The 22761-nt window shown below is 52.6% G+C and overlaps 25 non-coding genes across 25 annotated transcripts; 12 read left to right on the top strand and 13 right to left on the bottom strand.

Annotated features, from left to right (window-relative positions):
• Positions 1-2104: 2104 nt before the first annotated feature.
• On the top strand, positions 2105-2177 carry Trnar-acg (transfer RNA arginine (anticodon ACG)). The gene has a single exon. It is a non-coding gene; the product is annotated as a tRNA-Arg (tRNA).
• Positions 2178-7951: 5774 nt separating this feature from the next.
• On the top strand, positions 7952-8024 carry Trnar-acg (transfer RNA arginine (anticodon ACG)). The gene has a single exon. It is a non-coding gene; the product is annotated as a tRNA-Arg (tRNA).
• Positions 8025-8598: 574 nt separating this feature from the next.
• Positions 8599-8670, bottom strand: Trnad-guc (transfer RNA aspartic acid (anticodon GUC)). The gene has a single exon. It is a non-coding gene; the product is annotated as a tRNA-Asp (tRNA).
• A 111-nt stretch (positions 8671-8781) lies between these two features.
• On the bottom strand, positions 8782-8873 carry Trnai-uau (transfer RNA isoleucine (anticodon UAU)). Its single transcript is given in 2 exon segments — positions 8782-8817; positions 8836-8873. It is a non-coding gene; the product is annotated as a tRNA-Ile (tRNA).
• A 442-nt stretch (positions 8874-9315) lies between these two features.
• Trnar-acg (transfer RNA arginine (anticodon ACG)) lies at positions 9316-9388 on the top strand. Its single transcript has one exon. It is a non-coding gene; the product is annotated as a tRNA-Arg (tRNA).
• Positions 9389-10069: 681 nt separating this feature from the next.
• Trnai-uau (transfer RNA isoleucine (anticodon UAU)) lies at positions 10070-10161 on the bottom strand. Its single transcript is given in 2 exon segments — positions 10070-10105; positions 10124-10161. It is a non-coding gene; the product is annotated as a tRNA-Ile (tRNA).
• A 442-nt stretch (positions 10162-10603) lies between these two features.
• On the top strand, positions 10604-10676 carry Trnar-acg (transfer RNA arginine (anticodon ACG)). The gene has a single exon. It is a non-coding gene; the product is annotated as a tRNA-Arg (tRNA).
• Positions 10677-11930: 1254 nt separating this feature from the next.
• Positions 11931-12003, top strand: Trnar-acg (transfer RNA arginine (anticodon ACG)). Its single transcript has one exon. It is a non-coding gene; the product is annotated as a tRNA-Arg (tRNA).
• Positions 12004-12577: 574 nt separating this feature from the next.
• Trnad-guc (transfer RNA aspartic acid (anticodon GUC)) lies at positions 12578-12649 on the bottom strand. Its single transcript has one exon. It is a non-coding gene; the product is annotated as a tRNA-Asp (tRNA).
• Positions 12650-12760: 111 nt separating this feature from the next.
• Trnai-uau (transfer RNA isoleucine (anticodon UAU)) lies at positions 12761-12852 on the bottom strand. The gene is given in 2 exon segments: positions 12761-12796; positions 12815-12852. It is a non-coding gene; the product is annotated as a tRNA-Ile (tRNA).
• Positions 12853-13294: 442 nt separating this feature from the next.
• Trnar-acg (transfer RNA arginine (anticodon ACG)) lies at positions 13295-13367 on the top strand. The gene has a single exon. It is a non-coding gene; the product is annotated as a tRNA-Arg (tRNA).
• Positions 13368-14124: 757 nt separating this feature from the next.
• Trnai-uau (transfer RNA isoleucine (anticodon UAU)) lies at positions 14125-14216 on the bottom strand. The gene is given in 2 exon segments: positions 14125-14160; positions 14179-14216. It is a non-coding gene; the product is annotated as a tRNA-Ile (tRNA).
• Positions 14217-14658: 442 nt separating this feature from the next.
• Trnar-acg (transfer RNA arginine (anticodon ACG)) lies at positions 14659-14731 on the top strand. Its single transcript has one exon. It is a non-coding gene; the product is annotated as a tRNA-Arg (tRNA).
• Positions 14732-15488: 757 nt separating this feature from the next.
• Trnai-uau (transfer RNA isoleucine (anticodon UAU)) lies at positions 15489-15580 on the bottom strand. The gene is given in 2 exon segments: positions 15489-15524; positions 15543-15580. It is a non-coding gene; the product is annotated as a tRNA-Ile (tRNA).
• A 442-nt stretch (positions 15581-16022) lies between these two features.
• Trnar-acg (transfer RNA arginine (anticodon ACG)) lies at positions 16023-16095 on the top strand. The gene has a single exon. It is a non-coding gene; the product is annotated as a tRNA-Arg (tRNA).
• Positions 16096-17123: 1028 nt separating this feature from the next.
• On the bottom strand, positions 17124-17215 carry Trnai-uau (transfer RNA isoleucine (anticodon UAU)). Its single transcript is given in 2 exon segments — positions 17124-17159; positions 17178-17215. It is a non-coding gene; the product is annotated as a tRNA-Ile (tRNA).
• Positions 17216-17657: 442 nt separating this feature from the next.
• Positions 17658-17730, top strand: Trnar-acg (transfer RNA arginine (anticodon ACG)). The gene has a single exon. It is a non-coding gene; the product is annotated as a tRNA-Arg (tRNA).
• A 574-nt stretch (positions 17731-18304) lies between these two features.
• On the bottom strand, positions 18305-18376 carry Trnad-guc (transfer RNA aspartic acid (anticodon GUC)). The gene has a single exon. It is a non-coding gene; the product is annotated as a tRNA-Asp (tRNA).
• Positions 18377-18487: 111 nt separating this feature from the next.
• Trnai-uau (transfer RNA isoleucine (anticodon UAU)) lies at positions 18488-18579 on the bottom strand. The gene is given in 2 exon segments: positions 18488-18523; positions 18542-18579. It is a non-coding gene; the product is annotated as a tRNA-Ile (tRNA).
• A 440-nt stretch (positions 18580-19019) lies between these two features.
• On the top strand, positions 19020-19092 carry Trnar-acg (transfer RNA arginine (anticodon ACG)). Its single transcript has one exon. It is a non-coding gene; the product is annotated as a tRNA-Arg (tRNA).
• A 757-nt stretch (positions 19093-19849) lies between these two features.
• Trnai-uau (transfer RNA isoleucine (anticodon UAU)) lies at positions 19850-19941 on the bottom strand. The gene is given in 2 exon segments: positions 19850-19885; positions 19904-19941. It is a non-coding gene; the product is annotated as a tRNA-Ile (tRNA).
• Positions 19942-20383: 442 nt separating this feature from the next.
• On the top strand, positions 20384-20456 carry Trnar-acg (transfer RNA arginine (anticodon ACG)). The gene has a single exon. It is a non-coding gene; the product is annotated as a tRNA-Arg (tRNA).
• Positions 20457-21030: 574 nt separating this feature from the next.
• On the bottom strand, positions 21031-21102 carry Trnag-gcc (transfer RNA glycine (anticodon GCC)). Its single transcript has one exon. It is a non-coding gene; the product is annotated as a tRNA-Gly (tRNA).
• A 111-nt stretch (positions 21103-21213) lies between these two features.
• Trnai-uau (transfer RNA isoleucine (anticodon UAU)) lies at positions 21214-21305 on the bottom strand. The gene is given in 2 exon segments: positions 21214-21249; positions 21268-21305. It is a non-coding gene; the product is annotated as a tRNA-Ile (tRNA).
• A 442-nt stretch (positions 21306-21747) lies between these two features.
• Positions 21748-21820, top strand: Trnar-acg (transfer RNA arginine (anticodon ACG)). Its single transcript has one exon. It is a non-coding gene; the product is annotated as a tRNA-Arg (tRNA).
• Positions 21821-22761: the final 941 nt, after the last annotated feature.

The raw sequence follows: 22761 nt of genomic DNA, 5'->3' as shown, positions 1-22761 counted from the left end.
TTTTTGGGATAGGGAACACCTGCGCCACATAGTAGACTTTACACAGAATATAGGTGTCAATAATTCTGATTTTCTCGATGAGATTCGTTACCCTCCATGTATTTTCATGTACAGCTCCTTGTAGATTCTATGTTATCCGCTTCCAATTCTGAGCTGCCATTCGCAACGGGCACCTGTCTATAATGATGCTTAGTGATGTATGACGTTCTACAGCGGTTGCCCACGGAATAGGGACAGAGTCGAATCCCCTGATATTTAAAAGTTTACATTTGCCTCCACTTAATTGTGCTCCTGAGACTTATGAATAGGTGTCCATCACTGTTTTAACTGTGTCAACATCCCTGTGGTGGCGTAACAGAACCGCCACATCTGCGTAGGCTCGGACAGTGAGATTCTCTCCTAAATCAGTCAGTCCAGTGAGGTTCGCGGTCAGACGCCTCAATAGCGGCTCAAGGGAGAGCACAAAAAGCGACATGGAAAGCGGACTGCCTTGCGGGACACCCCGTTGGATGCTAATATCTTTGGTCAGTTGTCCATTAACGGTGATTTTGGCACGTATCCAAGTGATCATATTCCGTATGACAGTCACAACCCGTAAGTCGAGTCCTGTTTGCGGCAGTACCCTTACTAGATAACACGATCGAATTATTTCTGAAAATCGATAAACAGCAAGGCACATTGTACATTAGTCACCGAAGAAAGGGAAACGACATCGCGATATTCAGCAATGAGTGTCATAATTGACCTCCCTGGGATGCAAGATTGATGTGGTCGTACGAGTTTCTGAAGTATCGGCGTCAGAATGTTGTTAACGGCTCGGGCTACTGTCTTGTAATCCAAATTCATGAGAGTGAGTGGCCCGAAATTGTAAAGTGCGTTGTGTCCCGGGTTCTTCGGAAGTAAAACAATTCTTCCTGCTTTGAAATCAAACGGAATAGGGCCTCCCCGCATTATTTCATTCACAACTTCAGTAAAGGTGCCACCTAAGACATCCCAGAAATTAATATAAAATGCTTTAGGAAGACCGTCTGGACCAGGGGATTTCTCGGACGGAGATTTGAAGATGAATTCAAAAACTTCTGGTGCCGTAAACTCTAATAAAAATTCTTCATTATCAGCAGAAGTGACATCACTATCAATAACCGGCACCATATCGGCAATAGACGTTGCAGTCGTGTCTTCGAGGGAGTACTATTGTTCAACATGTCGGTGGAGTGTCTGAACAATATCCTTTTGATGTGATAGGAGGCCCCCATCTCCCGTCCTCAAACCATCAATAAACATGCGCTTGCGACGTCACTGAAGCCGAATCATTTGATACATGCTCGCTCGTTCTGCTGCGACAACAAATTTGGGTTTCGATTTAAACAATAGACCCTCCACCTGTTTCCGCTTCAAGCTCAAGAGCTTAGCCTTGACACGCTGAATTGCTGTTACGTTGGCGGTGGTATGACCGAAGTTGTCGTACAATTCTCGAAGTACGGTATAGTAAAACACAAATGTCTTCTTCTTATTTTGGGCTATCCGGGCCCCATAATAAATTAAACCTTTTCTCAATTTCGGTTTCGCTAAATGGATCCACCAGTCAGCTCTGGAGGGAAAATTTAAAATCGAGCGTAACAGGCATTCCACGTGGAGCGGATGACATCATCGATTTCGCTGTCATCCAGATGAGAAATGTTTAAACTACATGGAGGTCAGTAATATTTAGCAGGCTGCCTATCCAAGTTAACAGTGGCGGCGAGGGCACAATTTTCGGAAAAGAATGTCGGAATAACTCATACTGTCTGAGATGTACATACTATCCAGTCGCTGCAGGACATTGGCTCCTAAGTACGAATGCTTCATGCTATTCGTGTTTCATATGCTACGCTTACATGCACGACAACTGACTCTCGTCATGGAAAACATGCAGAAAAACGCGCGCCTTGCCTACTGCTACCTGTCGAACAGCGAGCGCAGATGTGTGGCAAGCTCAAAGCTATGCAGGCGCACCGTGGCCGAGCAGCTGGACGAGAGGTGCCTTCTTTGGGAGCTTGCTGAGCCCTGGAGAACACGTTTCTTAGCGAGGTGCACTTGCCTCGTAGAACGAGAGGCAGTCCGTGGGCCTGTGGCGCAACGGATAACGCGTCTGACTACGGATCAGAAGATTCCAGGTTCGAATCCTGGCAGGGTCGGCATTCTGTTAGTTTCCGACGCGTAGCTGGGCAGTGGATTTCGTATGTCGCCGCATCGTGTAGTGCTTTGTTACTCCTGTGCATCTCGCAGCTGCATGTCGAGGCGATCGTGGTAAATATCGCTGCCTGCAAGCGTCAGCGTAGCGTCAGTCGAGACAAGTCAAGCTGAGAGCTGTAGGAGATGTTAAGCAATCACATGTAGGCGTGTGAAAGCGACGCAGACAGCACTGCCCAGGTGTCAGCCGTGATGCGACGAAGAGCCAGTAATGTCCCCCACAGCAGAGTGGCGCAGTGGAAGCGTGCTGGGCCCATAACTCAGAGGTCCGTGGATCGAAACAATGCTCTGCTAAAAATATTTGTTTTGCAGACTGTGTCGAGCTGTAGGAGATGTTAAGCAATCACATGTAGGCGTGTGAAAGCGACGCAGACAGCACTGCCCAGGTGTCAGCCGTGATGCGACGAAGAGCCAGTAATGTCCCCCACAGCAGAGTGGCGCAGTGGAAGCGTGCTGGGCCCATAACCCAGAGGTCCGTGGATCGAAACAATGCTCTGCTAAAAATATTTGTTTTGCAGACTGTGTCGAGCTCGATTATTACACCCAGAGCGTCAGCTGGGGTGCTTTGATTCAGCCTCAGCAGCAAACCCTGAATTGTGAAGAATGCAAGAACCACTTCCTAAGATGCAGAACTTTTTTAGATTTTGCACCAACTACACTCCTTGATCGCAAACTTTATGCTCTTCCGATCCCCATACGCGCAACTCTCGAACAGGTTTGGGACTGGCACAACTGTTTCCCATTAACAGTTACGTACCATGCAGATTGCACGTTAGTATCAAGGGTGGTGGCATTCACTGCCTGCCACACAGCGCGCCACTTTGTAGTGGGGTGTTTGCTTTCAATCACATTCGGCGTCCTGTGCATTTGCATGGCAGCATATATCGCCCTCGTCATCATCAAGCGTGTGGGTAGTAGTGTGGTGCGGATGTAGCTTAATTCAAGGAAGAACTGGCTAATGTAGAAGAAAGGTGCTGGGATGTCCGATATCATCACAGGGGGTGCGAGTGAGATTGGTCGTAAGGCCTCCAATAAGAGACTTGTGAGGCACGTCGGACTTCGTCGCCACAGTTGCAGGTGACAGCTGACGAACAGGGCCTTCGCTCTGTTCTGAACATGACAAAGGCCTAAACCCCCTCTGCTCCTCGGGAGGGTTAGGGACTCGTAACGAATCTTAAATAACATGCCCGTGTTAACAAAGGATCCCAAAACCGCCAACATGCGGTGAGCCAGGGTAGGTGGTACGGGGAGTATCTGTGCAAAATGGGGGATACGTGACGCCAAATAGACGTTAGCATATCGTGTCCGTTGCAGGAGGTCTAGATGTCGCAGACGATGGTCACTTATTCCTGCTCTCATCTGATTCAATAAACGCCTGTAGTTAATGGCTGTTGAACGCTTCATATCAGATGCGAAATCAATGCCAAGACAGCGGATTGTGTCACTGATTCTTAGCGGTGCGACACTCTCGTCGGGTAGGCCTCTGCCTATAGACAGGGCGTGTGATTTGTGGAGATTGAGATGGCTCCCCGATGCCGCGCCGTAGGTCGCCACCCACGCCAGTGCTGCACGAACTTCGTCATTATTGCGAAGAAGGAGTACCAGATCATCCGCATAGGCAGTGCAGCAAAAAGTGTGTCCACCAAGGAATATTCCAGTCAGGCGTTGTCGGAGGCCGCAGAGGAGTGGTTCCAAGACGAGGGCGTACAATATCGCCGAAAGAGGGCAGCCTTGTCGCACCGATCGCTGGATCTGTACCGGCGGCGTAAGACGGCCATTATATAACACCTTGGACGTCGCGCCGCGTAGGAGACGTATCAGTACATTAACTATGACGTCCGGATACCCCATGTGTCGCAGTACCTCCATCAAAAATGTGTGGTCGACTCTGTCAAAGGCCTGGCTAAAGTCGAGTGAGGCCAAAACTCCTGGCAGTTGGCGAGCTTTGGCTAGCGCGATCATATCTCTATATCGGCACAATGCAGTGCGAATATTATGGTCGCCACCTAACGATGCCTGGTCCTGCGACATAACACATCGTACAGATCGCTTTATGCGTGCCGCCAGAAGCCGGGTGAAAATCTTCAAGTCACTGTTGAGTAAGGTCAAGGGCCGATAGTCACTGATCCTGGATCCGCCTCGTGGTTTGTGTATAGGCACAATCAGTCCTTCTAGGAAGGCCCCAGGTATCTGCGTCATGGGAGACATAAGATCGCGGCAAATATCAGTCCATGCTGGTGCCAGCAATTGTTGATACGTCCGGTAAAATTCCAGAGGAAGGCCATCAGGTCCCGGGGACTTATGAGCAGCCCCAGCCTGTATTGCTTCAATGATTTCCTCTTCCGTTACATCTGCTGTCAAATCCGCCGCCGCTGTCGGAGAGATCGGGCCATAAGTGAGTTGAGAGACTTCGGCGATCACCTCTGGGGGATGTCGACGTTCCGAGTATAGCCTAGTGTAGTGAGCATGAAGGGCGTTTCCTATGTCGCGCTGGGTATCAAGGCGTCGTCCGTCTTCCGTCGTGATAGCTTGGATCAGTGTCCTGCGTCGGCGTCGTCGTTCTGCAATGACGTGGTACATAGACGGTTCCTCCTGGGCCACTCTGTCTTGAGTGCGCGCTCTGACGATCGCACCCTCAAGGTGGCAACGTGTTAATCTGATGATCTGTGCCTTGGCACGGTTCACCGTCACCTGCCGTGCAGATGAGTACGGCAGTGTTGTACATTCCCTTAAGATGCTGTAGTAAAAGTCCATGGTATGTCTCTTCCATGCTGCAATATCTCGGGCGTAGCCTATCAAGGTCTTCCGGAGGGCTGGTTTGGCGCAGAGTAACCACCACGACAGTGTAGACCGGTAGGTACCACGCCGGCGGCTACATGAGTCCCACGTGTTCTCTATAAGGCGGCGGCATTCCTGAGAAGCGAGGTGGGCGACGTTCAACTTCCAAAGACCACGGCTGTGCCATACCTTCTGGCGGCCGAGGGTAATAGCGCAGATGTAGGCCTCGTGGTCAGAAAAAGCTGTGGGCCAAACTTCGGCAGCTCTTGTCCCCACAGCTATGGAGCGCGAGATGTAAATCCGGTCGATGCGGCTGGAGGAATGGCTGGTGTAGTGAGTAAATCCGGGCCGATCGCCACAAACATGTTCCCACGAGTCCACCAATTGAAGATTATTTATAATTGTCGTAAGTTCTGCGCAGGGAGAATGGTGTGGTAACTGATCCTTAGGTGCTTGGCTACAGTTAAAGTCCCCTCCCATTATCAAGGCGTCCTGACGGCCCATAAAGAGGGGCGTGATTGTATGAGCGAAAAAGGTGGATCGTTCGCGACGCCGACCAGATCCTGACGGTGCATAGATGTTAATAAGTTTGACTCTTGGATAGTAAGAGCCATGCCTCTGGCGTCAGGGAGATACTCGACGTCTTCTGCGGATATACCTTCGCGGAGGAGGATCGCCACACCACTGCCATTGGCAGACGTGAGACCCAAGTCGTGTAGCCATAGGGTCCCTTGAAGTCTGTGACATACACCTCTTGAAGGAGCGCAATATCGATGTCTGCTGCGTTGAGCAGGTCCTGTAGCATCTTTAGTTTATGTCGGGCACGTATGTTGTTGATGTTAATCGTCGCTAGACGGTACGTTTGGTCAGCCAGGTCGGCAACTGGGTTGTGTAGGAGGCCAGGTGTGGGCGGCAGGGGCGGCCCCACAGAGGCTGACGATACAGCCGTAGTCACTGTTGTTGGTCGGTGCTGGGTACAGCCGCGGGAGCATCTCTGCCTCCGGCATCCTCCTGTTGCTGTGGCTCATCCTCGACATCATCCGCCCAAGAATCAGATGCAGCAATTGGTAACTGTTGATGAGTGCTGTCAGTAGAGCGCTCGCGCGCATGTTCAGTAGCAGAAGTGATGTTGTCAGACTGAGGCTCAGAAATTGTATCCGCCGTAGAATCGTGACGGGAAGGGTGAGTTGTGGTGGTAGAGTCCTGATTGGCGTCAGAGGCCGATTGTTCGTACGGGTCACACATCCGAAGCAGGCAATCATCGGATGGCGTATGGCGCCGTTTCTTGCGTTTTCGAGGGGACCGTTGTTTCCGGACATGTTGTTCTGTGTCAGAGTGCGGGCGACAATCATCTGATGCGGTCTCCATTGGTAGGAAGGCAGAGGTCGGGACAATTTCAGTTTCTACTTCCATCTTCTCTTTAGGCTCGTGTTGGTGGCACAATTGATCACCGTCTTGAGACAAGGCTGCCGATGACGTCGTAGAGGGGGATATGCTGTCCGCCACACTGTCATCGACCACTGACTGCAATAAGGTGTTACGATCCTGGGCAGGAACAGCTGTTGCGGTTGCAGCCGCTGCATACGTGATGGGGAGTGAAGTAGGCGTCGCCGGGGATGGAACTTCACCAACCGGTGTCTGAGTCAGTCGGCGTTGAATGCAGGTCGATCGGACATGTCCTTCCTGGTCACAGCCGGCGCAAGTACGCGGTTGTCCGTCGTACATAACAATGGCTCTGCAGCCGCCAATTACTAAATAGGTTGGCACATGCTTCGTCAGATCAATCTTAATTTGTCGCACTCCATTTAAGACGCGATACGTTTCAAACGTTTGCCATTTTTCAGCCAAGTGGCTTAGCACGTGGCCGTATGGTTTGAAAGCTGTCATCACAACATCTGGCGGGACTTCGAATGGCAGCTCGAAGACCCTCAGAGTGCGAAGGCCTAATCCAGCGTGGTCGATCGTGACAGTTCCTACGTGACCATCAGAATGCTTGAATTTAAGTCCATGAGCGTGTCGACACACAACAGCAGTGCACGCCTTGTCATTGATCATTTTTATGTAGACGACACTTTGTGTTATAGAAAAGTGGATCCCAATGATGTCTTGAGGTGCAATATGAAGTTCTTCCCGGATGAAACGTTCAATGTCAAGTGCTCGAGGTCTTGCATAGTCCGCTTGAAATGTGATCTTAATGGTGGACTTGCGATACGAGTGCGCCATGGCACTACCGAGACACGGACGCGGGTCACTCGCCGCAGCGGGAGGTAAACAGTAAACACTCGCGCGCGCGGTGCGCTAACAGGGGGACACAGGCACGACGACCTTGCCCCACCGCTGCTAACAGCGGACTACGCACGCACACTTATGTTTCTCAAGCAGGTGATACATCTCAAATCTAGCGTCCCGATGCTTTCAGAGTCAGCTGCTACGAAGTAAAAGTATGCCCCAGGTGAGGCTCGAACTCACAACCCCGGCATTGCTCACGGCTACTGCCTTATAAGTACCGTGCTTTCAGTTAGCTGTATTCGCTTTGCTGCCATCCTGTTGTGGCTACAGACCCGTCATACGACCGTCACCTGCGGCCATACTGCGACTTTAGCACCTGGCTACGGATCCTTCATACGATTCTTGTTTCATATGCTACACTTGCAAGCATATCAACCGCTTGTCATCACCGAAAAATTGCAGAAAAACGCGCGCCTTGCCTTCTGCTACCTGTCCAACAGCGAGGGCAGATGTGTGGCAAGCTCTAAGCTATGCAGGCGCACCGTGGCCGAGCAGCTGGAGGAGAGATGCCTTCCTTGGCAGCTCCCTGCAGAGTGCGGAAGACCAGAATGGCCGCGCCGCCGTTGTCAGTGGACGACACGCAGTTGCAGAGCCACGGAGAACACGTTGCTCTGCGACGTGTACCCGCCTCATATTACGAAACGCGAACTGTGGCCCTGTGGCGCAACGGATAACGCGTCTGACTACGGATCAGAAGATTCCAGGTTCGAATCCTGGCAGGGTCGGCATTTTGTTAGTTGCGGGCGCGTAGCTAGGCAGTGCATTCGAATGTTGCCACCTGCGTGGAGTGCAATGTCAATCCTGAGCATCTCGCAGCTGCATCTCGAGACGATCGTGGTAAATATCGCTTCTTGCAAGCGTCAGTCGAGCAAAGTCGAGACAAGTCAAGCTGAGAGATGTTGCACAGTTTATTAAACGGTGCGCGACGCAGACAACGCTTTTCCAAGCGTCCCATGTCACGCACCGAAGAGGGCGCATGCCTCCACGCAGCAGAGTGGCGCAGTGGAAGCGTGCTGGGCCCATAACCCAGAGGTCCGTGGATCGAAACCCCGCTCTCCTAAAATTATTTTTTTTCTTGGGTGCTTCGAGCTCGATCATTAAGCCTGGTGTGCGCTGATTCAGCGTCAACAGCAAACCCTGTACGTTCTGAAACGACGACGACGTCGTCGTGTGAAGAATACGAGAAACACTTGCTAAGACGCAGAGTTTCTTACGATTCTGCAGCAACTACATTTCTCGATCACAACGTTAATGTCCTTTCGGGCCACACGTGCAACTTTCGCGATATAAAAATCGCACCTCCCCGGCGGGGAATCGAACCCCGGTCTCCCGCGTGACAGGCGGGGATCCTAACCACTATACTACCGAGGAATACGCAGTCGGTATTTATAATGCACGCACACTTATGTTTCTCAAGCAGGTGATACATCTCAAATCTAGCGTCCCGATGCTTTCAGAGTCAGCTGCTACGAAGTAAAAGTATGCCCCAGGTGAGGCTCGAACTCACAACCCCGGCATTGCTCACGGCTACTGCCTTATAAGTACCGTGCGCTAACCAATTGCGCCACTGGGGCTACAGCAGGGTGCTTTCAGTTAGCGGTATTCGCTTTGCTGCCATCCTGTTGTGGCTACAGACCCGTCATACGACCGTCACCTGCGGCCATACTGCGACTTTAGCACCTGGCTACGGATCCATCGTACGATTTTTGTTTCATATGCTACACTTGAAAGCATATCAACCGCTTGTCATCACCGAAAAATTGCAGAAAAACGCGCGCCTTGCCTTCTGCTACCTGTCCAACAGCGAGGGCAGATGTGTGGCAAGCTCTAAGCTATGCAGGCGCACCGTGGCCGAGCAGCTGGAGGAGAGATGCCTTCCTTGGCAGCTCCTTGCAGAGTGCGGAAGACCAGAATGGCCGCGCCGCCGTTGTCAGTGGACGACACGCAGTTGCAGAGCCACGGAGAACACGTTGCTCTGCGACGTGTACCCGCCTCATATTACGAAACGCGAACTGTGGCCCTGTGGCGCAACGGATAACGCGTCTGACTACGGATCAGAAGGTTCCAGGTTCGAATCCTGGCAGGGTCGGCATTTTGTTAGTTGCGGGCGCGTAGCTACCTTCTGGTAAATATCGCTTCTTGCAAGCGTCAGTCGAGCAAAGTCGAGACAAGTCAAGCTGAGAGATGTTGCACAGTTTATTAAACGGTGCGCGACGCAGACAACGCTTTTCCAAGCGTCCCATGTCACGCACCGAAGAGGGCGCATGCCTCCACGCAGCAGAGTGGCGCAGTGGAAGCGTGCTGGGCCCATAACCCAGAGGTCCGTGGATCGAAACCCCGCTCTCCTAAAATTATTCTTTTTCTTGGGTGCTTCGAGCTCGATCATTAAGCCTGGTGTGCGCTGATTCAGCGTCAACAGCAAACCCTGTACGTTCTGAAACGACGACGACGTCGTCGTGTGAAGAATACGAGAAACACTTGCTAAGACGCAGAGTTTCTTACGATTCTGCAGCAACTACATTTCTCGATCACAACGTTAATGTCCTTTCGGGCCACACGTGCAACTTTCGCGATATAAAAATCGCACCTCCCCGGCGGGAAATCGAACCCCAGTCTCCCGCGTAACAGGCGGGGATACTAACCACTATACTACCGAGGAATACGCATGCGGTACTTATAATCCACGCACACTTATGTTTCTCAAGCAGGTGATACATCTCAAATCTAGCGTCCCGATGCTTTCAGAGTCAGCTGCTACGAAGTAAAAGTATGCCCCAGGTGAGGCTCGAACTCACAACCCCGGCATTGCTCACGGCTACTGCCTTATAAGTACCGTGCGCTAACCAATTGCGCCACTGGGGCTACAGCAGGGTGCTTTCAGTTAGCGGTATTCGCTTTGCTGCCATCCTGTTGTGGCTACAGACCCGTCATACGACCGTCACCTGCGGCCATACTGCGACTTTAGCACCTGGCTACGGATCCTTCATACGATTCTTGTTTCAAATGCTACACTTGCAAGCATATCAACCGCTTGTCATCACCGAAAAATTGCAGAAAAACGCGCGCCTTGCCTTCTGCTACCTGTCCAACAGCGAGGGCAGATGTGTGGCAAGCTCTAAGCTATGCAGGCGCACCGTGGCCGAGCAGCTGGAGGAGAGATGCCTTCCTTGGCAGCTCCCTGCAGAGTGCGGAAGACCAGAATGGCCGCGCCGCCGTTGTCAGTGGACGACACGCAGTTGCAGAGCCACGGAGAACACGTTGCTCTGCGACGTGTACCCGCCTCATATTACGAAACGCGAACTGTGGCCCTGTGGCGCAACGGATAACGCGTCTGACTACGGATCAGAAGATTCCAGGTTCGAATCCTGGCAGGGTCGGCATTTTGTTAGTTGCGGGCGCGTAGCTAGGCAGTGCATTCGAATGTTGCCACCTGCGTGGAGTGCAATGTCAATCCTGAGCATCTCGCAGCTGCATCTCGAGACGATCGTGGTAAATATCGCTTCTTGCAAGCGTCAGTCGAGCAAAGTCGAGACAAGTCAAGCTGAGAGATGTTGCACAGTTTATTAAACGGTGCGCGACGCAGACAACGCTTTTCCAAGCGTCCCATGTCACGCACCGAAGAGGGCGCATGCCTCCACGCAGCAGAGTGGCGCAGTGGAAGCGTGCTGGGCCCATAACCCAGAGGTCCGTGGATCGAAACCCCGCTCTCCTAAAATTATTCTTTTTCTTGGGTGCTTCGAGCTCGATCATTAAGCCTGGTGTGCGCTGATTCAGCGTCAACAGCAAACCCTGTACGTTCTGAAACGACGACGACGTCGTCGTGTGAAGAATACGAGAAACACTTGCTAAGACGCAGAGTTTCTTACGATTCTGCAGCAACTACATTTCTCGATCACAACGTTAATGTCCTTTCGGGCCACACGTGCAACTTTCGCGATATAAAAATCGCACCTCCCCGGCGGGAAATCGAACCCCAGTCTCCCGCGTAACAGGCGGGGATACTAACCACTATACTACCGAGGAATACGCATGCGGTACTTATAATCCACGCACACTTATGTTTCTCAAGCAGGTGATACATCTCAAATCTAGCGTCCCGATGCTTTCAGAGTCAGCTGCTACGAAGTAAAAGTATGCCCCAGGTGAGGCTCGAACTCACAACCCCGGCATTGCTCACGGCTACTGCCTTATAAGTACCGTGCTTTCAGTTAGCTGTATTCGCTTTGCTGCCATCCTGTTGTGGCTACAGACCCGTCATACGACCGTCACCTGCGGCCATACTGCGACTTTAGCACCTGGCTACGGATCCTTCATACGATTCTTGTTTCATATGCTACACTTGCAAGCATATCAACCGCTTGTCATCACCGAAAAATTGCAGAAAAACGCGCGCCTTGCCTTCTGCTACCTGTCCAACAGCGAGGGCAGATGTGTGGCAAGCTCTAAGCTATGCAGGCGCACCGTGGCCGAGCAGCTGGAGGAGAGATGCCTTCCTTGGCAGCTCCCTGCAGAGTGCGGAAGACCAGAATGGCCGCGCCGCCGTTGTCAGTGGACGACACGCAGTTGCAGAGCCACGGAGAACACGTTGCTCTGCGACGTGTACCCGCCTCATATTACGAAACGCGAACTGTGGCCCTGTGGCGCAACGGATAACGCGTCTGACTACGGATCAGAAGATTCCAGGTTCGAATCCTGGCAGGGTCGGCATTTTGTTAGTTGCGGGCGCGTAGCTAGGCAGTGCATTCGAATGTTGCCACCTGCGTGGAGTGCAATGTCAATCCTGAGCATCTCGCAGCTGCATCTCGAGACGATCGTGGTAAATATCGCTTCTTGCAAGCGTCAGTCGAGCAAAGTCGAGACAAGTCAAGCTGAGAGATGTTGCACAGTTTATTAAACGGTGCGCGACGCAGACAACGCTTTTCCAAGCGTCCCATGTCACGCACCGAAGAGGGCGCATTCCTCCACGCAGCAGAGTGGCGCAGTGGAAGCGTGCTGGGCCCATAACCCAGAGGTCCGTGGATCGAAACCCCGCTCTCCTAAAATTATTTTTTTTCTTGGGTGCTTCGAGCTCGATCATTAAGCCTGGTGTGCGCTGATTCAGCGTCAACAGCAAACCCTGTACGTTCTGAAACGACGACGACGTCGTCGTGTGAAGAATACGAGAAACACTTGCTAAGACGCAGAGTTTCTTACGATTCTGCAGCAACTACATTTCTCGATCACAACGTTAATGTCCTTTCGGGCCACACGTGCAACTTTCGCGATATAAAAATCGCACCTCCCCGGCGGGGAATCGAACCCCGGTCTCCCGCGTGACAGGCGGGGATCCTAACCACTATACTACCGAGGAATACGCAGTAGGTATTTATAATGCACGCACACTTATGTTTCTCAAGCAGGTGATACATCTCAAATCTAGCGTCCCGATGCTTTCAGAGTCAGCTGCTACGAAGTAAAAGTATGCCCCAGGTGAGGCTCGAACTCACAACCCCGGCATTGCTCACGGCTACTGCCTTATAAGTACCGTGCGCTAACCAATTGCGCCACTGGGGCTACAGCAGGGTGCTTTCAGTTAGCGGTATTCGCTTTGCTGCCATCCTGTTGTGGCTACAGACCCGTCATACGACCGTCACCTGCGGCCATACTGCGACTTTAGCACCTGGCTACGGATCCATCGTACGATTTTTGTTTCATATGCTACACTTGAAAGCATATCAACCGCTTGTCATCACCGAAAAATTGCAGAAAAACGCGCGCCTTGCCTTCTGCTACCTGTCCAACAGCGAGGGCAGATGTGTGGCAAGCTCTAAGCTATGCAGGCGCACCGTGGCCGAGCAGCTGGAGGAGAGATGCCTTCCTTGGCAGCTCCTTGCAGAGTGCGGAAGACCAGAATGGCCGCGCCGCCGTTGTCAGTGGACGACACGCAGTTGCAGAGCCACGGAGAACACGTTGCTCTGCGACGTGTACCCGCCTCATATTACGAAACGCGAACTGTGGCCCTGTGGCGCAACGGATAACGCGTCTGACTACGGATCAGAAGGTTCCAGGTTCGAATCCTGGCAGGGTCGGCATTTTGTTAGTTGCGGGCGCGTAGCTAGGCAGTGCATTCGAATGTTGCCACCTGCGTGGAGTGCAATGTCAATCCTGAGCATCTCGCAGCTGCATCTCGAGACGATCGTGGTAAATATCGCTTCTTGCAAGCGTCAGTCGAGCAAAGTCGAGACAAGTCAAGCTGAGAGATGTTGCACAGTTTATTAAACGGTACGCGACGCAGACAACGCTTTTCCAAGCGTCCCATGTCACGCACCGAAGAGGGCGCACGCCTCCACGCAGCAGAGTGGCGCAGTGGAAGCGTGCTGGGCCCATAACCCAGAGGTCCGTGGATCGAAACCCCGCTCTCCTAAAATTATTCTTTTTCTTGGGTGCTTCGAGCTCGATCATTAAGCCTGGTGTGCGCTGATTCAGCGTCAACAGCAAACCCTGTACGTTCTGAAACGACGACGACGTCGTCGTGTGAAGAATACGAGAGACACTTGCTAAGACGCAGAGTTTCTTACGATTCTGCAGCAACTACATTTCTCGATCACAACGTTAATGTCCTTTCGGGCCACACGTGCAACTTTCGCGATATAAAAATCGCACCTCCCCGGCGGGAAATCGAACCCCAGTCTCCCGCGTGACAGGCGGGGATACTAACCACTATACTACCGAGGAATACGCAAGCGGTACTTATAATCCACGCACACTTATGTTTCTCAAGCAGGTGATACATCTCAAATCTAGCGTCCCGATGCTTTCAGAGTCAGCTGCTACGAAGTAAAAGTATGCCCCAGGTGAGGCTCGAACTCACAACCCCGGCAGTGCTCACGGCTACTGCCTTATAAGTACCGTGCGCTAACCAATTACGCCACTGGGGCTACAGCAGGGTGCTTTCAGTTAGCGGTATTCGCTTTGCTGCCATCCTGTTGTGGCTACAGACCCGTCATACGACCGTCACCTGCGGCCATACTGCGACTTTAGCACCTGGCTACGGATCCTTCATACGATTCTTGTTTCATATGCTACACTTGCAAGCATATCAACCGCTTGTCATCACCGAAAAATTGCAGAAAAACGCGCGCCTTGCCTTCTGCTACCTGTCCAACAGCGAGGGCAGATGTGTGGCAAGCTCTAAGCTATGCAGGCGCACCGTGGCCGAGCAGCTGGAGGAGAGATGCCTTCCTTGGCAGCTCCCTGCAGAGTGCGGAAGACCAGAATGGCCGCGCCGCCGTTGTCAGTGGACGACACGCAGTTGCAGAGCCACGGAGAACACGTTGCTCTGCGACGTGTACCCGCCTCATATTACGAAACGCGAACTGTGGCCCTGTGGCGCAACGGATAACGCGTCTGACTACGGATCAGAAGATTCCAGGTTCGAATCCTGGCAGGGTCGGCATTTTGTTAGTTGCGGGCGCGTAGCTAGGCAGTGCATTCGAATGTTGCCACCTGCGTGGAGTGCAATGTCAATCCTGAGCATCTCGCAGCTGCATCTCGAGACGATCGTGGTAAATATCGCTTCTTGCAAGCGTCAGTCGAGCAAAGTCGAGACAAGTCAAGCTGAGAGATGTTGCACAGTTTATTAAACGGTGCGCGACGCAGACAACGCTTTTCCAAGCGTCCCATGTCACGCACCGAAGAGGGCGCATGCCTCCACGCAGCAGAGTGGCGCAGTGGAAGCGTGCTGGGCCCATAACCCAGAGGTCCGTGGATCGAAACCCCGCTCTCCTAAAATTATTCTTTTTCTTGGGTGCTTCGAGCTCGATCATTAAGCCTGGTGTGCGCTGATTCAGCGTCAACAGCAAACCCTGTACGTTCTGAAACGACGACGACGTCGTCGTGTGAAGAATACGAGAAACACTTGCTAAGACGCAGAGTTTCTTACGATTCTGCAGCAACTACATTTCTCGATCACAACGTTAATGTCCTTTCGGGCCACACGTGCAACTTTCGCGATATAAAAATCGCACCTCCCCGGCGGGAAATCGAACCCCAGTCTCCCGCGTAACAGGCGGGGATACTAACCACTATACTACCGAGGAATACGCATGCGGTACTTATAATCCACGCACACTTATGTTTCTCAAGCAGGTGATACATCTCAAATCTAGCGTCCCGATGCTTTCAGAGTCAGCTGCTACGAAGTAAAAGTATGCCCCAGGTGAGGCTCGAACTCACAACCCCGGCATTGCTCACGGCTACTGCCTTATAAGTACCGTGCGCTAACCAATTGCGCCACTGGGGCTACAGCAGGGTGCTTTCAGTTAGCGGTATTCGCTTTGCTGCCATCCTGTTGTGGCTACAGACCCGTCATACGACCGTCACCTGCGGCCATACTGCGACTTTAGCACCTGGCTACGGATCCTTCATACGATTCTTGTTTCATATGCTACACTTGCAAGCATATCAACCGCTTGTCATCACCGAAAAATTGCAGAAAAACGCGCGCCTTGCCTTCTGCTACCTGTCCAACAGCGAGGGCAGATGTGTGGCAAGCTCTAAGCTATGCAGGCGCACCGTGGCCGAGCAGCTGGAGGAGAGATGCCTTCCTTGGCAGCTCCCTGCAGAGTGCGGAAGACCAGAATGGCCGCGCCGCCGTTGTCAGTGGACGACACGCAGTTGCAGAGCCACGGAGAACACGTTGCTCTGCGACGTGTACCCGCCTCATATTACGAAACGCGAACTGTGGCCCTGTGGCGCAACGGATAACGCGTCTGACTACGGATCAGAAGATTCCAGGTTCGAATCCTGGCAGGGTCGGCATTTTGTTAGTTGCGGGCGCGTAGCTAGGCAGTGCATTCGAATGTTGCCACCTGCGTGGAGTGCAATGTCAATCCTGAGCATCTCGCAGCTGCATCTCGAGACGATCGTGGTAAATATCGCTTCTTGCAAGCGTCAGTCGAGCAAAGTCGAGACAAGTCAAGCTGAGAGATGTTGCACAGTTTATTAAACGGTACGCGACGCAGACAACGCTTTTCCAAGCGTCCCATGTCACGCACCGAAGAGGGCGCACGCCTCCACGCAGCAGAGTGGCGCAGTGGAAGCGTGCTGGGCCCATAACCCAGAGGTCCGTGGATCGAAACCCCGCTCTCCTAAAATTATTCTTTTTCTTGGGTGCTTCGAGCTCGATCATTAAGCCTGGTGTGCGCTGATTCAGCGCCAACAGCAAACCCTGTACAGTCGAGAAAAGTCAAGCTGAGAGATGTTGCACAGTTTATTAAACGGTACGCGACGCAGACAACGCTTTTCCAAGCGTCCCATGTCACGCACCGAAGAGGGCGCATGCCTCCACGCAGCAGAGTGGCGCAGTGGAAGCGTGCTGGGCCCATAACCCAGAGGGCCGTGGATCGAAACCCCGCTCTCCTAAAATTATTCTTTTTCTTGGGTGCTTCGAGCTCGATCATTAAGCCTGGTGTGCGCTGATTCAGCGTCAACAGCAAACCCTGTACGTTCTGAAACGACGACGACGTCGTCGTGTGAAGAATACGAGAGACACTTGCTAAGACGCAGAGTTTCTTACGATTCTGCAGCAACTACATTTCTCGATCACAACGTTAATGTCCTTTCGGGCCACACGTGCAACTTTCGCGATATAAAAATCGCACCTCCCCGGCGGGAAATCGAACCCCAGTCTCCCGCGTGACAGGCGGGGATACTAACCACTATACTACCGAGGAATACGCAAGCGGTACTTATAATCCACGCACACTTATGTTTCTCAAGCAGGTGATACATCTCAAATCTAGCGTCCCGATGCTTTCAGAGTCAGCTGCTACGAAGTAAAAGTATGCCCCAGGTGAGGCTCGAACTCACAACCCCGGCATTGCTCACGGCTACTGCCTTATAAATACCGTGCGCTAACCAATTACGCCACTGGGGCTACAGCAGGGTGCTTTCAGTTAGCGGTATTCGCTTTGCTGCCATCCTGTTGTGGCTACAGACCCGTCATACGACCGTCACCTGCGGCCATACTGCGACTTTAGCACCTGGCTACGGATCCTTCATACGATTCTTGTTTCATATGCTACACTTGCAAGCATATCAACCGCTTGTCATCACCGAAAAATTGCAGAAAAACGCGCGCCTTGCCTTCTGCTACCTGTCCAACAGCGAGGGCAGATGTGTGGCAAGCTCTAAGATATGCAGGCGCACCGTGGCCGAGCAGCTGGAGGAGAGATGCCTTCCTTGGCAGCTCCCTGCAGAGTGCGGAAGACCAGAATGGCCGCGCCGCCGTTGTCAGTGGACGACACGCAGTTGCAGAGCCACGGAGAACACGTTGCTCTGCGACGTGTACCCGCCTCATATTACGAAACGCGAACTGTGGCCCTGTGGCGCAACGGATAACGCGTCTGACTACGGATCAGAAGATTCCAGGTTCGAATCCTGGCAGGGTCGGCATTTTGTTAGTTGCGGGCGCGTAGCTAGGCAGTGCATTCGAATGTTGCCACCTGCGTGGAGTGCAATGTCAATCCTGAGCATCTCGCAGCTGCATCTCGAGACGATCGTGGTAAATATCGCTTCTTGCAAGCGTCAGTCGAGCAAAGTCGAGACAAGTCAAGCTGAGAGATGTTGCACAGTTTATTAAACGGTGCGCGACGCAGACAACGCTTTTCCAAGCGTCCCATGTCACGCACCGAAGAGGGCGCATGCCTCCACGCAGCAGAGTGGCGCAGTGGAAGCGTGCTGGGCCCATAACCCAGAGGTCCGTGGATCGAAACCCCGCTCTCCTAAAATTATTCTTTTTCTTGGGTGCTTCGAGCTCGATCATTAAGCCTGGTGTGCGCTGATTCAGCGTCAACAGCAAACCCTGTACGTTCTGAAACGACGACGACGTCGTCGTGTGAAGAATACGAGAAACACTTGCTAAGACGCAGAGTTTCTTACGATTCTGCAGCAACTACATTTCTCGATCACAACGTTAAAGTCCTTTCGGGCCACACGTGCAACTTTCGCGATATAAAAATCGCACCTCCCCGGCGGGGAATCGAACCCCGGTCTCCCGCGTGACAGGCGGGGATACTAACCACTATACTACCGAGGAATACGCAAGCGGTACTTATAATGCACGCACACTTATGTTTCTCAAGCAGGTGATACATCTCAAATCTAGCGTCCCGATGCTTTCAGAGTCAGCTGCTACGAAGTAAAAGTATGCCCCAGGTGAGGCTCGAACTCACAACCCCGGCATTGCTCACGGCTACTACCTTATAAGTACCGTGCGCTAACCAATTGCGCCACTGGGGCTACAGCAGGGTGCTTTCAGTTAGCGGTATTCGCTTTGCTGCCATCCTGTTGGCTACAGACCCGTCATACGACCGTCACCTGCGGCCATACTGCGACTTTAGCACCTGGCTACGGATCCTTCGTACGATTTTTGTTTCATATGCTACACTTGAAAGCATATCAACCGCTTGTCATCACCGAAAAATTGCAGAAAAACGCGCGCCTTGCCTTCTGCTACCTGTCCAACAGCGAGGGCAGATGTGTGGCAAGCTCTAAGCCATGCAGGCGCACCGTGGCCGAGCAGCTGGAGGAGAGATGCCTTCCTTGGCAGCTCCCTGCAGAGTGCGGAAGACCAGAATGGCCGCGCCGCCGTTGTCAGTGGACGACACGCAGTTGCAGAGCCACGGAGAACACGTTGCTCTGCGACGTGTACCCGCCTCATATTACGAAACGCGAACTGTGGCCCTGTGGCGCAACGGATAACGCGTCTGACTACGGATCAGAAGATTCCAGGTTCGTATCCTGGCAGGGTCGGCATTTTGTTAGTTGCGGGCGCGTAGCTAGGCAGTGCATTCGAATGTTGCCACCTGCGTGGAGTGCAATGTCAATCCTGAGCATCTCGCAGCTGCATCTCGAGACGATCGTGGTAAATATTGCTTCTTGCAAGCGTCAGTCGAGCAAAGTCGAGACAAGTCAAGCTGAGAGATGTTGCACAGTTTATTAAACGGTGCGCGACGCAGACAACGCTTTTCCAAGCGTCCCATGTCACGCACCGAAGAGGGCGCATGCCTCCACGCAGCAGAGTGGCGCAGTGGAAGCGTGCTGGGCCCATAACCCAGAGGTCCGTGGATCGAAACCCCGCTCTCCTAAAATTATTCTTTTTCTTGGGTGCTTCGAGCTCGATCATTAAGCCTGGTGTGCGCTGATTCAGCGTCAACAGCAAACCCTGTACGTTCTGAAACGACGACGACGTCGTCGTGTGAAGAATACGAGAAACACTTGCTAAGACGCAGAGTTTCTTACGATTCTGCAGCAACTACATTTCTCGATCACAACGTTAATGTCCTTTCGGGCCACACGTGCAACTTTCGCGATATAAAAATCGCACCTCCCCGGCGGGAAATCGAACCCCTGTCTCCCGCGTGACAGGCGGGGATACTAACCACTATACTACCGAGGAATACGCATGCGGTACTTATAATCCACGCACACTTATGTTTCTCAAGCAGGTGATATATCTCAAATCTAGCGTCCCGATGCTTTCAGAGTCAGCTGCTACGAAGTAAAAGTATGCCCCAGGTGAGGCTCGAACTCACAACCCCGGCATTGCTCACGGCTACTGCCTTATAAGTACCGTGCGCTAACCAATTGCGCCACTGGGGCTACAGCAGGGTGCTTTCAGTTAGCGGTATTCGCTTTGCTGCCATCCTGTTGTGGCTACAGACCCGTCATACGACCGTCACCTGCGGCCATACTGCGACTTTAGCACCTGGCTACGGATCCTTCATACGATTCTTGTTTCATATGCTACACTTGCAAGCATATCAACCGCTTGTCATCACCGAAAAATTGCAGAAAAACGCGCGCCTTGCCTTCTGCTACCTGTCCAACAGCGAGGGCAGATGTGTGGCAAGCTCTAAGCTATGCAGGCGCACCGTGGCCGAGCAGCTGGAGGAGAGATGCCTTCCTTGGCAGCTCCCTGCAGAGTGCGGAAGACCAGAATGGCCGCGCCGCCGTTGTCAGTGGACGACACGCAGTTGCAGAGCCACGGAGAACACGTTGCTCTGCGACGTGTACCCGCCTCATATTACGAAACGCGAACTGTGGCCCTGTGGCGCAACGGATAACGCGTCTGACTACGGATCAGAAGATTCCAGGTTCGAATCCTGGCAGGGTCGGCATTTTGTTAGTTGCGGGCGCGTAGCTAGGCAGTGCATTCGAATGTTGCCACCTGCGTGGAGTGCAATGTCAATCCTGAGCATCTCGCAGCTGCATCTCGAGACGATCGTGGTAAATATCGCTTCTTGCAAGCGTCAGTCGAGCAAAGTCGAGACAAGTCAAGCTGAGAGATGTTGCACAGTTTATTAAACGGTACGCGACGCAGACAACGCTTTTCCAAGCGTCCCATGTCACGCACCGAAGAGGGCGCACGCCTCCACGCAGCAGAGTGGCGCAGTGGAAGCGTGCTGGGCCCATAACCCAGAGGTCCGTGGATCGAAACCACGCTTTGCTAAAATTATTCTTTTTCTTGGGTGCTTCGAGCTCGATCATTAAGCCTGGTGTGCGCTGATTCAGCGTCAACAGCAAACCCTGTACGTTCTGAAACGACGACGACGTCGTCGTGTGAAGAATACGAGAAACACTTGCTAAGACGCAGAGTTTCTTACGATTCTGCAGCAACTACATTTCTCGATCACAACGTTAATGTCCTTTCGGGCCACACGTGCAACTTTCGCGATATAAAAATCGCACCTCCCCGGCGGGGAATCGAACCCCGGTCTCCCGCGTGGCAGGGGGGGATCCTAACCACTATACTACCGAGGAATACGCAATCGGTACTTATAATGCACGCACACTTATGTTTCTCAAGCAGGTGATACATCTCAAATCTAGCGTCCCGATGCTTTCAGAGTCAGCTGCTACGAAGTAAAAGTATGCCCCAGGTGAGGCTCGAACTCACAACCCCGGCATTGCTCACGGCTACTGCCTTATAAGTACCGTGCGCTAACCAATTGCGCCACTGGGGCTACAGGAGGGTGCTTTCAGTTAGCGGTATTCGCTTTGCTGCCATCCTGTTGTGGCTACAGACCCGTCATACGACCGTCACCTGCGGCCATACTGCGACTTTAGCACCTGGCTACGGATCCTTCATACGATTCTTGTTTCATATGCTACACTTGCAAGCATATCAACCGCTTGTCATCACCGAAAAATTGCAGAAAAACGCGCGCCTTGCCTTCTGCTACCTGTCCAACAGCGAGGGCAGATGTGTGGCAAGCTCTAAGCTATGCAGGCGCACCGTGGCCGAGCAGCTGGAGGAGAGATGCCTTCCTTGGCAGCTCCCTGCAGAGTGCGGAAGACCAGAATGGCCGCGCCGCCGTTGTCAGTGGACGACACGCAGTTGCAGAGCCACGGAGAACACGTTGCTCTGCGACGTGTACCCGCCTCATATTACGAAACGCGAACTGTGGCCCTGTGGCGCAACGGATAACGCGTCTGAACACGGATCAGAAGATTCCAGGTTCGAATCCTGGCAGGGTCGGCATTTTGTTAGTTGCGGGCGCGTAGCTAGGCAGTGCATTCGAATGTTGCCACCTGCGTGGAGTGCAATGTCAATCCTGAGCATCTCGCAGCTGCATCTCGAGACGATCGTGGTAAATATCGCTTCTTGCTAGCGTCAGTCGAGCAAAGTCGAGACAAGTCAAGCTGAGAGATGTTGCACAGTTTATTAAACGGTACGCGACGCAGCCAACGCTTTTCCAAGCGTCCCATGTCACGCACCGAAGAGGGCGCACGCCTCCACGCAGCAGAGTGGCGCAGTGGAAGCGTGCTGGGCCCATAACCCAGAGGTCCGTGGATCGAAACCCCGCTCTCCTAAAATTATTCTTTTTCTTGGGTGCTTCGAGCTCGATCATTAAGCCTGGTGTGCGCTGATTCAGCGTCAACAGCAAACCCTGTACAGTCGAGAAAAGTCAAGCTGAGAGATGTTGCACAGTTTATTAAACGGTACGCGACGCAGACAACGCTTTTCCAAGCGTCCCATGTCACGCACCGAAGAGGGCGCATGCCTCCACGCAGCAGAGTGGCGCAGTGGAAGCGTGCTGGGCCCATAACCCAGAGGGCCGTGGATCGAAACCCCGCTCTCGTAAAATTATTCTTTTTCTTGGGTGCTTCGAGCTCGATCATTAAGCCTGGTGTGCGCTGATTCAGCGTCAACAGCAAACCCTGTACGTTCTGAAACGACGACGACGTCGTCGTGTGAAGAATACGAGAGACACTTGCTATGACGCAGAGTTTCTTACGATTCTGCAGCAACTACATTTCTCGATCACAACGTTAATGTCCTTTCGGGCCACACGTGCAACTTTCGCGATATAAAAATCGCACCTCCCCGGCGGGAAATCGAACCCCAGTCTCCCGCGTGACAGGCGGGGATACTAACCACTATACTACCGAGGAATACGCAAGCGGTACTTATAATCC

Source organism: Schistocerca cancellata, chromosome 9 (assembly GCF_023864275.1).
Source record: "Schistocerca cancellata isolate TAMUIC-IGC-003103 chromosome 9, iqSchCanc2.1, whole genome shotgun sequence".
In the NCBI taxonomy this organism is placed as follows: Eukaryota; Metazoa; Arthropoda; class Insecta; order Orthoptera; family Acrididae; genus Schistocerca; species Schistocerca cancellata.
The sequence above is the reverse complement of the archived record's forward strand: the minus strand, read 5'-3'. Positions and strand labels throughout refer to the sequence as shown.